A 14,272-nucleotide genomic window follows, 5' to 3' on the forward strand; every position below is an offset into this window, starting at 1 on the left:
AAGAAGGCATTCAGTAATTCTGCCTTCTGTGTATCCTTTGTCACCAGGGCACCCTCCTCGTTAACCAGTGGGCCCATATTTTCCTTCGTCTTCCTTCAGCTCTTGATATATTTGAAAAAGCCCTTTTTGTTGTCCTTGACACCTCTTGCAAGATTTAACTTCAAATGGGCCTTGGACTTCCCTGTCACTTCTCTGCATCCTCAGACATTGTCCCTATATTCTTCCCAAGTGGCTTGTCCCCTTTTCCACATTATGTATGCTTTCTTCTTTCATTTAAGTCACTCCAGGATCTCCTTGATCATCCAAGCAGGTCTCCTGCCCCCTTTGTCTGACTTTTTGCTCACAGGAATACACAGCTCTTGAGCTTGGAGGACTTGGAGGTCAGTGCGCTATTGCTGCCGGTGCACCGTTGTGGCAGCCATCGGCACCTGCTCTTCTTCGGCTCTCAGCAACCCCACAACAGAAGGGTCCTGTGCGAGACCAGGCAAGGTAGACAACTATTTGACGTTCTCTGTATTCAAGGCAGTTATGCCAACAGCCCTCTGGTATCCTTTTATTTAGTTGTTTACCCTTGGAAAAAGCCAGAAACAGAGTCTGGAGGCATGTCATTAGGGTTACCCAACGATGTTCACAATACTCAAGAGCTATCATGACTGGCCCCAAAGAAAGAAGGGGAAGGTGCCCTGCCTTGTGCCCTCCACCAAGTGGATTCATGAGTGTCGTACCAGTAGCAGCTCAAATAGTATTTATTGGTGCAGATTTAGGGAAAGCATCACAAGCCCATATTTGCTTTCCTAGTGGTAACTTAGTAGTTTCTTGCACTATGTAGTTGCTTTACAGGTAGGGTTTTGTAGCAATTTGTAATAAAGACATTCATGAAAACGGAGCAACGAGGTGTCTGTGTCCTTGTGTACTATGGAATCCTACCAACCTCCTGTTGCGATCCATGGGCAGGCTGACCCTCATAGGTCCTGACCATCGTTACTGTGATGCCCTTGGAGTGGTCCTCAGAGCTGCAGGAGCAACCACAGACCTGGGGCTTGGTGACAGCCCTTTGCTGCGGAGAACAGACCCAACCGCAGGGGCTGGACCCTTCAGATGCCCCGGTGCCATGAAACTGGCTTTTTTTCTGCTCAGGTCTGCTGCTCCCTCACACACAGCCAGGCCTGTGGCTCATCTCCCTGTGGAGGAGGAGGAGGCAAAGCGCTGCTGGTGCCCGAGTAAGGGAGAAATACTCCACCTGTAGGAGGGCAGGGCTGGAGGGGAGGTGGCACAGGACAGGCACTGGCCTCTTTCTCCTACTCCCTACCCTAAGAGCATTGAGACCACAGGTCAGTGTCAGTACTGCTCACAGGTGCCTGCAGCCCTGTATCCTCAGGATCCATCTTCTCTCCTTCTGTACGTAACATTGTTACTTTGCTTCTCACAGTTTGGGGCCAGCATTTGTGGACCTGGTACCTGGCACTGAAAGGCTGTGTCTCACACTGTGTTTTTTTGGTGAGTTTTTCCCATTGCAGCAGCAGAGCAGCAGCTAATTGCTTCTGGAAGACAACTGAAACAGCTTCTTCAGTGCATGCTTGAGCTCCTGGTTCCTCATGCTGTAGATGAGTGGGTTCAGTGCTGGAGGCACCACAGAGTACAGAACTGCCACCACAAAGTCCAGGTATACGGAGGAGATGGAGGGGGGCTTCACGCCGGCAAACACGATAGTGCTGATAAACAGGGAGACCACAGCCAGGTGAGGGAGGCACGTGGAAAAGGCTTTCTGCAGGCCCTGCTCAGAGGGCATCCTCAGCACGGCCCTAAAGATCTGTATATAGGACACCACAATGAAAACAAAGCAACCAGCACCTAAACAAAAGCTAAATGCAATAAACCCAACTTCCCTGAGGTAGGCATCTGAGCAGGAGAGCTTGAGGATCTGTGGAACTTCACAGAAGAACTGGTCCACAGCATTGCCTTGGCAGAGGGGCAGGGAAAATGTACTGGCCGTGTGCAGGACACCATGGAGAAAGCCACTGCCCCAGGCAGCTGCTGCCATCTGGGCACAAGCTCTGCTGCCCAGGAGGCTCCCGTAGTGCAGGGGCTTGCAGATGGCTACGTAGCGGTCATAGGACATGACAGTGAGAAGAAAAAACTCTGCTGATATCAAGAAGACAAATGCAAACACCTGTGCAGCACATCCTGCATAGGAGATGGCCCTGGTGTCCCAGAGGGAATTGGCCATGGCTTTGGGGAGAGTGGTGGAGATGCAGCCCAGGTCGAGGAGGGCGAGGTTGAGGAGGAAGAAGTACATGGGGGTGTGGAGGCGGTGGTCACAGGCTACGGCGGTGAGGATGAGGCCGTTGCCCAGGAGGGCAGCCAGGTAGATGCCCAGGAAGAGCGCGAAGTGCAGGAGCTGCAGCTCCCGCGTGTCTGCGAATGCCAGCAGGAGGAACTCGCTCACAGAGCTGCTGTTGGGCATTTGCTGCCCTTCATCAGGGACACTGCCAAAGAAGAAAAAATATAGAGTGTTAGGGAAAATTGCTCTGAGCTGTAGCCATTTGATTCTTCAATGCAGCCTTCACATTGCCTTTCTTTCTAGAAGACCATTTTGTCTCTCCCTGGCTGGAGCCCTGCTCTGTGCTGGCTGAGTGTCCTGTACACAGGAAATGCCTCTGCCCAGCAGCTCCCGATGGGCTACCTCTGCTCCAGAGCAGTGGTACACAGAGGTGCCAACAGAGCCATGTACTTGGAGGAGGGTTCCAGGGAAGGGGATCCCTCTGTTGAGTGAGGGGTGTTTGGCTGTGTGACTCCATGTGAGTCTTCTCTATTCCCCACCCTGAGAGAGGAAATCAGCTCACAGACCGCCTGTGTCTGGCCGGAGAGAACAGGAAGCATCTCCTCCTGCTTCACCCTCCATGCACAGCATTCTCTGTCAGAATCAGGCACCAGCAGCTGCCACGCTGGGCAAGGGAGAGAAGCAGGCATGGGCAGGCAGGGCGGACCCAACCCGGTGCAGAGGCTGCGGTGTCGGTGAGGTACAACCTGTCCTCACACCCCTGTGCCACCTGGCCAGCACAGGCAGCAGAGGGAAAAGAGCTCTGGAGTCTAAGAAGCGTTTGGAATATGCTCCTTGTCATATGGTAGGAATTTTGGGGTAAGACCTCTGTGGAGCCAGGAGCTGGACTCGATGATCCTTGTGGGTCCCTTCCAACTCGGGATATTCTATGATTCTGTGATTCTATGCCTTCTTCTGTGGAGGAAGGTGGAGGGGGCCTGCAGCAAATGTGCCTACTTACACAGAGATTTAGGGTTCAGACACCCCGTATTCTCAGCCCCACAGATTATACATGCCATGACAGAAGCTGTGCTGGGGAGGAGAGGAGACCAGGGGCTGCTGCAAGGAAGGCGCCTGCACTTCAGGGGATGGCAGGGAGGGAGCAGCTCCCTCTCACTACCTGCCCATGTCCCTGCTGCCTGCAGCTGTCCCTGCCAGCAGCTCTTTCTCTGTCCCCACGTCTCCTCCTGTCCATGCTCACAGACACCATCCCATCCACTGTGTGCCCAGCTCTGCCCTGCAGACACCTCCCAGGGATGGGGACAGCTCTGGGGACATCTCCCTGTCTGCAGGTCCTAAAGAACAGCTCAGAAAAGCCCTGGTGCAGTGTGTAAGCAGAGAGAAGGGAAGGGATATTCTCAGGTTCATCACTAACCTGTTTATGTCTCAGTTCAATGCAATAGGAAGTTCCTTCACCTGTGCAATCCCTACAACTCCGTTAACACAGAGCCTGCGCAAGAATTAGAGCAGGAAAATGCAGGCAGAGACTGCAGAAAGTGCCTTCTCTTTGCAGGCAGCCACTGCCCTCCCCTTCCTCTGCCCAAGGCTGCTCTGCAGCACCTTCTCCTCCACACAGCACGAGCCACAAGAGACATCCTGGCAGCTCCTGGCCAGGCAGAGACATCCCGGATCCAGGAGCCCCTTCCAGGAACCTCTCCTGCACTGCCCTGCAGCCGGAGACTTACCATGTGCAGAGCTGTGAAGGTTTCTCCTGCACTGAGCTCTCCTCTGCCCACACCCTCCAGGCTGCCTGGAATCACTTTCTGCCTGGGTGCCTGCAGTCAGAGCCCCCAGCCCTGCTGCGCTGTGCAGAGGAGCTGCTCCTGGGCAGAGCTGTCTCTCTGCACCAGGGCCCTCTTGCCAGGGGCTCTCTCTGTCCCAGGAGCCCGGCCCAGCTCAGCACCAGAGGCCCAGCCCAAGGCATTGGAATCACCCCTCTGGGGGTTTTGGTGATGAGCCCACGAACCTCAGGCACTGAGAGACAATTGAAGAAATCTCTCAAGAAGTCCAAGTCAGAGGCAAGTTTCCTGCAGTGTCTCCCTGAGGGCCAGCACTGACACAGCCTCCCTTGGAGCTCGTTAGAGCAGAACATTGGAGGCAGTGAGAACAAGGAGACAAAGGCAGTGTAAAGGTGACACTGATGTGTAGACAACCTGGATGTGTTTCACCAAAGAAAAGGAACAGACCTTGTCCACTGACACCCAGGAAGGGAGATCCTTTCCCTGCACACACCTTGCTCAGGGCTCTTCCTGGGGCAGTAGGAGATGGGGATGTGCATGGCCAAGTGCAGGAGAATGGTATGACCCCTGCCTGGTTCATGGGTGGGGTCGAGGAGGCAATGATTCCCTGGTACTTTAATGACAAGCTGTCTCCTCATAGGCCTCAGTGGCAGAGACAACAGCCATAGCCATGGACACAAAGACCTGGGTCCTGTTGGGACTTTCAGCCTTGCCACAGCCCTCTATCCTGTCTACACCTGGCTGTTCAAAGGACTCCCACACTTGCACATCTTTCCCTGCTGGCTCTAGACCCTTGTCCATGTGGTGTCTTACTGGATCTCAGCTGAGTCTGATAACTCAGATTTTCTTGGTGCAATGCTCCTCTTAAGGCAGCTCTGTTTGAAGCTGGCCTGGTTCCTGGTGAGCGGCACCACTGCTCGTATGGCATCCGTCGTGGTGTTCCAGGCCCTCCTCCTCCTGGGCACTGTTCACTCAGCAGGGTCCCAGTCTGCCCTCATGTGTGGGGTTCCTCTTCCTCTGGTGCAGGACTAAGTTCTTCTCATTGTAAATGTCGAGAGGATTCTCTAGGCAAAATCCTGCAGTTTCTCAAGGTTCCCCCACAATGACACTCCATTCTGTCAGCTGTTCATGTCTGCAGGCAGACAGTTTAACCTTCACGTGATTGTGCTCTCTCTGACAAGATGGCAGCATCAGGAGTTGCAGGGAAGTTTGGATAATACAGGAGTAACGAGTTGAATGGAATTGCAGCACAGAGTCACAGAAGGGTAGGGGATGGGAGGCTGCCAGGTTCCGCATTTTCTGTGCTTCCTTCTCACGCATGCTGTCAGTTTGTCTGGAGCTGTGTCCTGAACTTTATGGGGCTGTGCAGGTCAAAGTTAGAAGGGCCAAAGCCCAGCTGGAGCTCAATCTGTCTATTACTGTCAAAGACAATAAAAACTGTTTATATAAATACTTTAATAAAGGAGGATTAAGGAGAATCATCATATTTTATTGGATGTGGGGGGAAACCTGGTGACAAGAGATGAGGTAAAGGCTGAGGCACTTAATGCCTTCTTTGCCTCAGTCTCTAGCAGCAAGACCAGTTATTCCCCTAGATATTTCTTCCTCCTCATGGCCAGTGCCACCCTTCCAAGGTGCACTTTGTGGCAATTTTTTCTCTCCTGCTATTTCCTACTTCCAAAGAAAGCTCAATAAGTGTGGAAACCACTCCTGAAGTAGGCATCCCAACCCATCAGGCTCCTTGCGGCCTGTCAGCCCAGCAGACAGAAGTCACCTCACCAGCATCTTCCAAGCCATGGGCCTGCTGCTGGCCTTGCAGCTTCTTGGCTGGACACAACCAAGCCGTGTGCCTCCTGCTGTCCAGTCATGGACTCAAGCAGAAGGGACAGCACAACCCATATGCGGGCCTTCTTTCTGCCTGGGTCCTCCTGGGTATGGAGGCAGAGGGGATCCCACAGTCAGCATGCCAACCAGGTGCCTTCTGCTGGCCTTCCAGGGCCACTGGCAGATGTCAGCCAAAAAGTACAGATCCCAGGGAGAAGTCAAGGGTGACCTGTCAGCTACTTCAGACAGAAGTGACCTCACAGTCCCTTTCCATGACACGTTCCTGCTGCTGCCCTATCATCTGCAGAGACAGAAGTGACCTCACAGTCACTGCCACCGTCACATTCCTCCTGCTGGGGCAGGAGATCCTGAGGCAGAGCTGAGCTCATCAGAGCATTCCCACCCATCTCCTCCTTGTGTTTAACGAGCTGATCAGATCCATGGCCCCTCACATTCATCTTTGAATGCCATGTGACTGCACAGCAACCTCACAGCTCCTGCCCTGCGCCAAGGGGGTAAGCGCCTAAAGTTAAGGGTCAGGAGAGGGGTTGAAGGTGAGGAGGTTAATGCACAGGAATGGGGGCTTTGGGTGTTAGTTGTTCATGTATGGTATTAGTGACTAGAGCTCATTTTCTGGGTTAGAGATGAAGCAAAATCTAGTGGAAGTGTTTGGTGTTCTGCTTGTGGTGTCAGGTCTGTGGTTAGGGTATGGTCAAGCTCTGTGGTTTAGGGTTTTGTTTAGGTCTGCAAGAATACTAGGGTTAACTAGAGCATTTTAATGCTAGTGTTAAGGGCAGGGATCAGGGCGAGCAAGAGTGTAAGGGTAATGGAAAAAGGCTATGGACTAAGTTTGGCTTCAAGGGATATTGTGGACAAACATTAGAGAAGTGGATTCCTGTCAGGGTGTGGAGTAGCATTTAGGTTTAGGGATTAATGGATATGTCCAGACCATGTCTTGGATGAGATGAACACCAGTATTTGAGGCAACTTCTAGACAAGGTCAGCTCCCATCTGATCTCTCCTCATGCCTCCTCTCTCCTCTCCAGCTCTTCCTGGCCACCTCCCTGTGCTCCCCATGTGGCCCTGAGCTGGTGGTGCTATGAGCAGACCAAGCATGCTGTGGTGCCCAAGAGGTGACGGCACACTGGCTGTGCTGCACACGGTGGGAAGTAGACCTATCTGTATTGGGATCGCTGCTGCTAAACTCTCACTCTGGATTCAATATCTGTGGCAGATGCTCAGGAAGACTAGGGAATATTTCCAAGGACTCTAGGGGTTTCCAGGTATTTTATAGATCCAGGCAGCTGGACTTCCCTGAGGATGAGAGGAACCCCTCTCCAGCCTTCCTTCTTTGAGCATGCTGGTCCCTCACTGAATCCCACAGGCACTGAGTTCTTGTTTGCCTGGGGACATCAAAATTTGGCACTGTTCCTATGGGTGACTCCACCTTGGGCAAGCTCTCACTCTGTAGGGTTCCAGGCACTGCCCACCCCTGGGACATGCTCCCTAGGGAGAACCCCTGAGCTTCCCAGGCAGCTCCACATTACTCTCCTAGAGGATGTCCTCTTCCCTGCCCCATGTGGGAGAGACACGGGGATGTACCTCAGTGGCCATTCACCACTTTCACTGTCATCAGACACCAACAGGTTACTCCTAAATCCTACCCTTGATATCTCCCAACTCATATGATGGTGATGAGCTTTTTGTCTCCCAAACGCATGGAGTTACAGGCCTTCTGAGGTGCAGCAGCTTGTATTGGGCTTACGTGTCACTGTTTTGGTAGCAGGGGGGATCTAGAGCTGGACCCTGTGAGCAGAGTCCAGAAGCTGCCCCATGTTAAAGAAGAGCCACTTACAGATGGCTCCAGAAGTGACCCGTCACCAGCCAGAGCCGAGCCATGGGCGATGCTGGGTTGGCCTCTGTGAGAACAGATTTAAGGAAGGGGGAAAGAAACCTGCTCTGAAGCTGCAGCTGGGAGAGAGGAGTGAGAAAATGTAGTGAGAAGCAGTCCTTGGTACAGACACCAAGGTCAGTGCAGAAGGAGGGCAGGAGGTGCTCCATGCACCAGAGCAGAAGTTCCCCTGCGGCCTGTGGACAGGCCCCTGGTGGAGCAGGCTGTCCCCCTGCAGCCCATGGGTCCCACATGGAGCAGATCTCCACGCTGCAGCCTGTGGAGAAGCCCCCGGTGGAACAGGTGGATGTGGCCTGGAGGAGGCTGTGGCCCATGGAGGACCCCTGCCGGAGCAGACTCCAGGCTGGACTGTATCCCATGGAGAGGAGCCCACGCAGGAGCTGGGGGCCTGGGGGGATCAGTTCGGGAAGGATGGCATCCATGGGAGGGACCCCAGACTGGAGCAGGGGCAGAGGGTGACCATGAAGGAGCGGCAGACACAAAGTGTTATAGACTGACTGCAGCCCCCATTCCCCGTTCCGCTGCACCACTGGGGGGAGGAGGTAGAAGACGGTGGACGGGGGTGAAGGTGTTTTTAGGCCTTTAGTTTCTCACTGCTCTCGTCTGTTAGTAATGCTCAATAACTTAGCTGAATCTCTCTACAAAGTCTGTTAAGACCATGACTGAAATATATCAGTCATTTGCCTCTCCCTTAAATCAACCCTGGAGTCCTTTTCCATTTTTTTTCTCCAGCTTTTCCTTTAGAGGGGAACATGCTCAGCCATGTTATTGGCAACATCTTTGAAAGAAGAGACAGGATTTCAGGCAGTGCACTGGGGAGATTCCATTTTATTAAGCAGATGCTAAGAGAGAGTACTGGCATCCAGGTAGACAAAAAATGTCCAGAGAAAAAAAAAATAGCAATTTCATACCTCGGGAGAAGTGGGGTGAATAAAATACTTTTTTCTATGAAAGTAATACATGGAAATGACACTGAAGATAAATATAACATCATGGTAATGAAAGTAAGTACCAAGCCTCCAAGGGAAAACAAAGGAAGTCACTTGTGGAGAAAGAGGAGAAATGTATCAATCTTAAGAAAAATCCATGTAATCACTTTCCTGACAGCACGCTTGAGCTCCTTGTTTCTCATGCTGTAGATGAAAGGGTTGAATATCCGGGGCACCACTGAGTACAGAACTGCCACCACCAGATCCAGGGATGGGGAGGAGATGGAGGGAGGCTTCAGGTAGGCGAAAAAGCCAGTGCTGAGGAACAGGGAGACCACGGCCAGGTGAGGGAGGCACGTGGAAAAGGCTTTGTGCCGCCCCTGCTCAGATTGCATCCTCAGCACGGCCCTGAAGATCTGCAAATAGGAGAGCACAATGGAAGCAAAACACCCCAAGAACAGAACACTACTGAATGTGAGAAGCCCAGCTTCCCTGAGGTAGGAGTCTGAGCAGGAGAGCTTGAGGATCTGGGGGATTTCACAGAAGAACTGGTCCACAGCATTGCCTCTGCAGAGGGGCAGGGAAAATGTATTGGCCGTGTGCAGCAGAGCATAGAGAACCCCACTGCCCCAGGCAGCTGCTGCCATCTCCGCACAAGCTCTATTGCCCAGGAGGCTCCCGTAGTGCAGGGGCTTGCAGATGGCAACGTAGCGGTCATAGGCCATGATGGTGAGAATAAAATACTCTGCTGATATCAAGAAGACGTCGTATTCAGTCGGCTGAATATGAGCCAGCAGTGTGCTCAGGTGGCCAAGAAGGCCAACGGCATCCTGGCCTGTATAAGAAGCAGTGTGGCCAGCAGGTCGAGGGAAGTGATTGTGCCCCTGTACTCGGCTCTGGTGAGGCCGCACCTCGAGTACTGTGTTCAGTTTTGGGCCCCTCGCTACAGGAAGGACATGGACGTGCTCGAGCGAGTCCAGAGAAGGGCGACCAAGCTGGTGAGGGGTCTGGAGAACAAGTCTTACGAGGAGCGGCTGAGGGAGCTGGGCTTGTTCAGCCTGGAGAAGAGGAGGCTCAGGGGCGACCTCATCGCTCTCTACAGTTACCTGAAAGGAGGCTGTAGAGAGGTGGGGGTTGGTCTATTCTCCCACGTGCCTAGTGACAGGACGAGGGGGAATGGGCTAAAGTTGCGACAGGGGAGTTTTAGGTTGGATGTTAGGAAGTACTTCTTTACCGAAAGGGTTATTAAGCATTGGAACGGGCTGCCCAGGGAGGTGGTGGAGTCACCATCCCTGGAGGTCTTTAAAAGACGTTTAGATGTAGAGCTTAGGGATATGGTTTAGTGGAGTACTTAGTGTTAGGTCGGAGGTTGGACTCGATGATCTTGAGGTCTCTTCCAACCTAGAGAAATCTGTGAATCTGTGAAGACAATCAGAAAGACCTGTGCAGCACAACCTGCATAGGAAACGGCCCTGGTACCATGAAGGGAATTGGCCATGGCTTTCGGGAAAGTGGTGGAGATGCAGCCCAGGTCGAGGACAGCGAGGTTGAGGAGGAAGAAGTACATGGGGGTGTGGAGGCGGTGGTCGCAGGCTACGGCGGTGAGGATGAGGTCGTTGCCCAGGAGGGCAGCCAGGTAGATGGCCAGGAAGAGCCCAAAGTGCAGGAGCTGCAGCTCCCGCATTTCTGCGAATGGCAGCAGGAGGAACTTGGTGATGGAGCTGCTGTTGGACATCTGATGCCTCTTGGCCTTGGAGCCTATCCAAAGACAAAAGGACATGGACTGGCTACCTAGGAAAGGCCGTGACACATTCTGAAACCCATAGTTTAGTTCACATGCAGTGCACCTGTAGTACAGAGGGGTTGTTCAACATCTTCCAGCAGGAGAACCTCAGGGACATTGCTGGATTACGTTAAATCAGTGACTTCAACAGAGCCAGCTCATTTCCCATCCCTACGCACTGCAGTGCCCAGAGCCATATTGGCTGGAGCAGCTTGAGCACTTTGCTCCCAGTGACATACCTACAGAGCAGGACTCGCTATTCTGATGTTTGAGCATTGGATTTAATCCCACTGCCCAGAGAGACTGAGGGGAAACCAAGGGCAGGATGGATGGGAGGAGAAACAGAGAGAAATGCCCCAGTGCTCCTGCTTTCAGGGGCAGGAATGGGAGTGAGAGATTGGCACTTGAGGGGTTCTCTCTTTCTGAGGGTCCTGCTGCTAAAGGGACAACAGTCAGAGACCCCATGGTTTTGGGGCAGAGGCTTTGCTGGATTTGAGCAGAGACCACGCGGTTGCTCTGGGTAAGGTGTCTGCATTGCATGGATGTCAGGGAGGTGCCCAAATCGCCCCTACCACAGAGTTTCTGGGAGCAGCTCCCGCTCACTCCCTGACCATGGCTCTGCTGCCTGCAGCTGTTCCTGCCTGCAGCTGGGTCTCTGTCCCCACGCCTCCTGCCTGCAGGTCACAGCCCCCATCCCACCCGCCGGGTGCTCAGCTCTGCCCTGCAGACACCTCCTGGCAGCAGGGCTCTGCCCAGAGGCAGCTCGCTGGGGACACGTCCTAGTGACCAGGTCACACAGACCCTGCTGACTCTGCACGTGTGGTGGTGGAGCTTTCTGTGGGCAGGAAAGAGACTTCCTACGGTCCTTGGAATGCTCCTTATTAGGGCTTAGGAATGTCAGCCTCTTCTTAAAAATAACAGCCTCTATTTCTATTTCCACAGGGACAAAGAAGAGAAAACTGAAAGCAGAGGCTCAGGAAAGCAGAGATGCAAGCATCTAACCCCTGATTGGCTTCTTGCCTTGGATACAACCTGGGAGTGCTGTGGAGCTGTGAGCAGGCTGCCCCAGGCAGCAGCCTCCCACCAGCAGCAGGACCCTGCCCTGCCGGGGGGGCTCCTTCCACCCGCAGCTTCTCCCCGCAGCGCCCTGGGCAGCTCCCCGGGCAGGCTGAGTGCTGAGCCTGGCAGGCGGCAGAGGCCCTGCCCCGGCACACAGCCCCTGGGGCACAGCAGGGACCCTGCTCTGCACCACAGCCCTGGGCACCCCTGCCTGCACCCGCGGCTTCTCCTTCCTCCAGGAGCTGCGGCTGCATTGCCCTCCAGCCAGAGACTTACCGGGGTCAGGGCTGGCAAGTGTTCTCCCCCAGCGAGCTCTGTGCATCCTGCCACTTCTGCCTGCCTTTACCCACTCTGTCTCTGCAGGCAGTGCCCCCAGCCCTGCTGCGCTGGGCAGAGGAGCTGCTCCTGGGCAGAGCTGGCTCTCTGCAGCGCTGCCCGCTTGCCAGGAGCTCCCCTTGGGCCCAGGAGCCCGGCCCAGCTCAGCAGCACAGGCCCAGCCCAAGGCTTCCCTTGCTCTGCCCCCCACCAGGCTCCCTGCCCATGGCCCTGGGGCTGCAGGGGAACGTGCTGGGAAACAGCCTGAAGGGATCCCTGGGGTTCCCTCCCTCCCCCGGGCACACACACTTGGCAGCAGTCTCATTTCACCTAACAGAAAACCAATTAAGTGTAACAATCACATCTTCTTGTCCCGCTATCAGTTTGGGCATCCAGACAAAGTCAGGGAATCACCTTCTTTATCCCCTGTTCAGGGAAGGGATTCTGCAGAGTCACTTGAGACATCTCATGATGGATTTTAGGACTGGGACCAAAAGGGAGCTCAGCTCACACCCATGCCTGCCCCAGACCCACAGGACCTGGGATTCCTCTGCCCTCCCTGTAATGTACACCACATGGGCACCTGCAGGTGAGCTCCTTTTCTCAGCTCCAGCATCATTAATGGAGATCAGGGGGCTGCAAACACCTGGTGACATGTCAGGGGGCAGAGGGACGTGCAGGTATCTGCAAGCTCTCATGGAGGAACCCTGAGGGACAGGGCAGCACCTGGGGGCATCCCCTTGGAGGCTGGTGGGGAATGCCTTTGGCCAGCTGAAGCGACAGCAAATGCACACATTTAGGACAACTAAACCTGTCCCTCCTCAGTAGGCTCAGGGCAGCCTGTAGAGGTATCCACCTGACCCAATGGAGAGCTGTGCCACAGGGAGACCTGAGTCTCTCTCTCCCTCTTCTCCATTTAGTTTTCCCTCCATCTCCAGTGGCTGTAACGGCACTTGTCTCACGGACATCCCTACATTGCCTAACCTCGTTCAGGGCAGCTGCTCCATGTAATAGCCAGTTCCAGGCCTGCAGTGCTACCTGCGATGCCAACGCTGCCCAGCACCACTGGAGCATGCAGCTGACACGGGCAGCACAGGACCCACAGGACAGCTCTGGCCATTCATAGCTGGTACTTAACGGGAACCCCGATGGCATCTCCGACAGATCTGGTGCTTATGAGCAAGTGACTGCTTCTCAGGGCTGCAGCAAGCCAAGGTCTGGCCCTCCTCTATCCAGTAGAGGCAGGCAGTGCATGGATATGAGGCACATCACACCAGCGTTTCCACTTGTGTCCTTTGGTTTGCAAACACTGCTGCTGCTTCTCACCCCCATCCTTTACTCAGTCAAGACACAGCCCAGTGATTTTTTCTGTGTCCCTGGATCACAGGACGCCCATAGCCAAGGACATTGGCAGCAGCCCCTTCTCCTGCCTGGAGATCAGCCCCAGCTCCAGCACTGGCCCTCAGGGCTGCACCAACACCACAAAAGGCCCTCTGCTGTCAGGGCGGCACAGCCCAGGCCTGTTTCCTTCTGGACTTGGGAACACCAGGGCGTGCTCTGCTTCGGGCCCCTCATTTCATCCTCCCATGGCCATCTGCCATCCACGGCAGCAGGTCTCTGCTGTGAAGGAAAGCCTCTGCATGCCCATGCTTGGGCACAAGATCTGGGACAAGGCTGAGTTTGGCCCTTGTGCCACAGCTGAGGTGCTGCAGCCCAGATGTGCCCCAATGCCCTCAGCGTGGGGCACAGGCAGGAGGAGCTGGATCCCCGCCTGCTGTCACAGGGCTGGGACATGGATGGAAGAGCTGCTGAGGTGTGGGGGGACAGGTCCCTCAGCTTGGGGTGCTGTGCTGGATGGGTGCAGATTCTTCAGAAGAGACAGGTGGGGATGATCAACAGCGATTACGTTTGCCATTCCCTCGTGTACCACCTCTGCCTCCTGCATGGCAGACCGGGGGATGTTGCTGAGGCCTTCTCAGAGCACAGAGCCTTGTGGGATGTCCAGGGAGGAAGGCACTGGCATGCACTGCAATTCCATCCATATAACACATCCTACTTCTCCAAGTCAGGGACATGCAGTGGAGTTCAGGCACGGTGAGGGGCTGCTGCATCCCAGGTGCCTTCGCTCCCATCTTTTGAAAAAAGCCCAGGCCCAGGACAAGCCTCAAACCCCACCTTCCTGGAAGGGCTTCCAAGAGCAGAGGTGTGTTGGTGCAGGAGGACAGCAGTAACTTCTCCAGCAGTCCATTTCCTATATCCAATGGCCTTTGTCACCATTTGGAGACGTTCCTGGTGGATTTGTCAAGATCCTGTGGAAAAGAACTGGGCAGAAGGGATGCAACTGTTTCTCAGGACAAGAAGGGAAATCTCTCGTCTCTCTCCTGAGCTGCG

General features: G+C 54.3%; 1 pseudogene across 1 annotated transcript; it reads right to left on the reverse strand.

Moving 5' to 3' along the window:
- Positions 1-1,310: 1,310 nt before the first annotated feature.
- LOC310891017 (olfactory receptor 14C36-like) lies at positions 1,311-10,539 on the reverse strand (annotated as a pseudogene). The gene is made up of 3 exons: positions 10,364-10,539; positions 7,649-7,689; positions 1,311-2,549 (listed from the first exon to the last, which is right to left on the reverse strand). The product of its transcript is annotated as an olfactory receptor 14C36-like (transcript).
- Positions 10,540-14,272: the final 3,733 nt, after the last annotated feature.

This window comes from Anser anser, assembly GCF_964211835.1.
Source record: "Anser anser genome assembly, contig: HAP1_SCAFFOLD_95, whole genome shotgun sequence".
In the NCBI taxonomy this organism is placed as follows: domain Eukaryota; kingdom Metazoa; phylum Chordata; class Aves; order Anseriformes; family Anatidae; genus Anser; species Anser anser.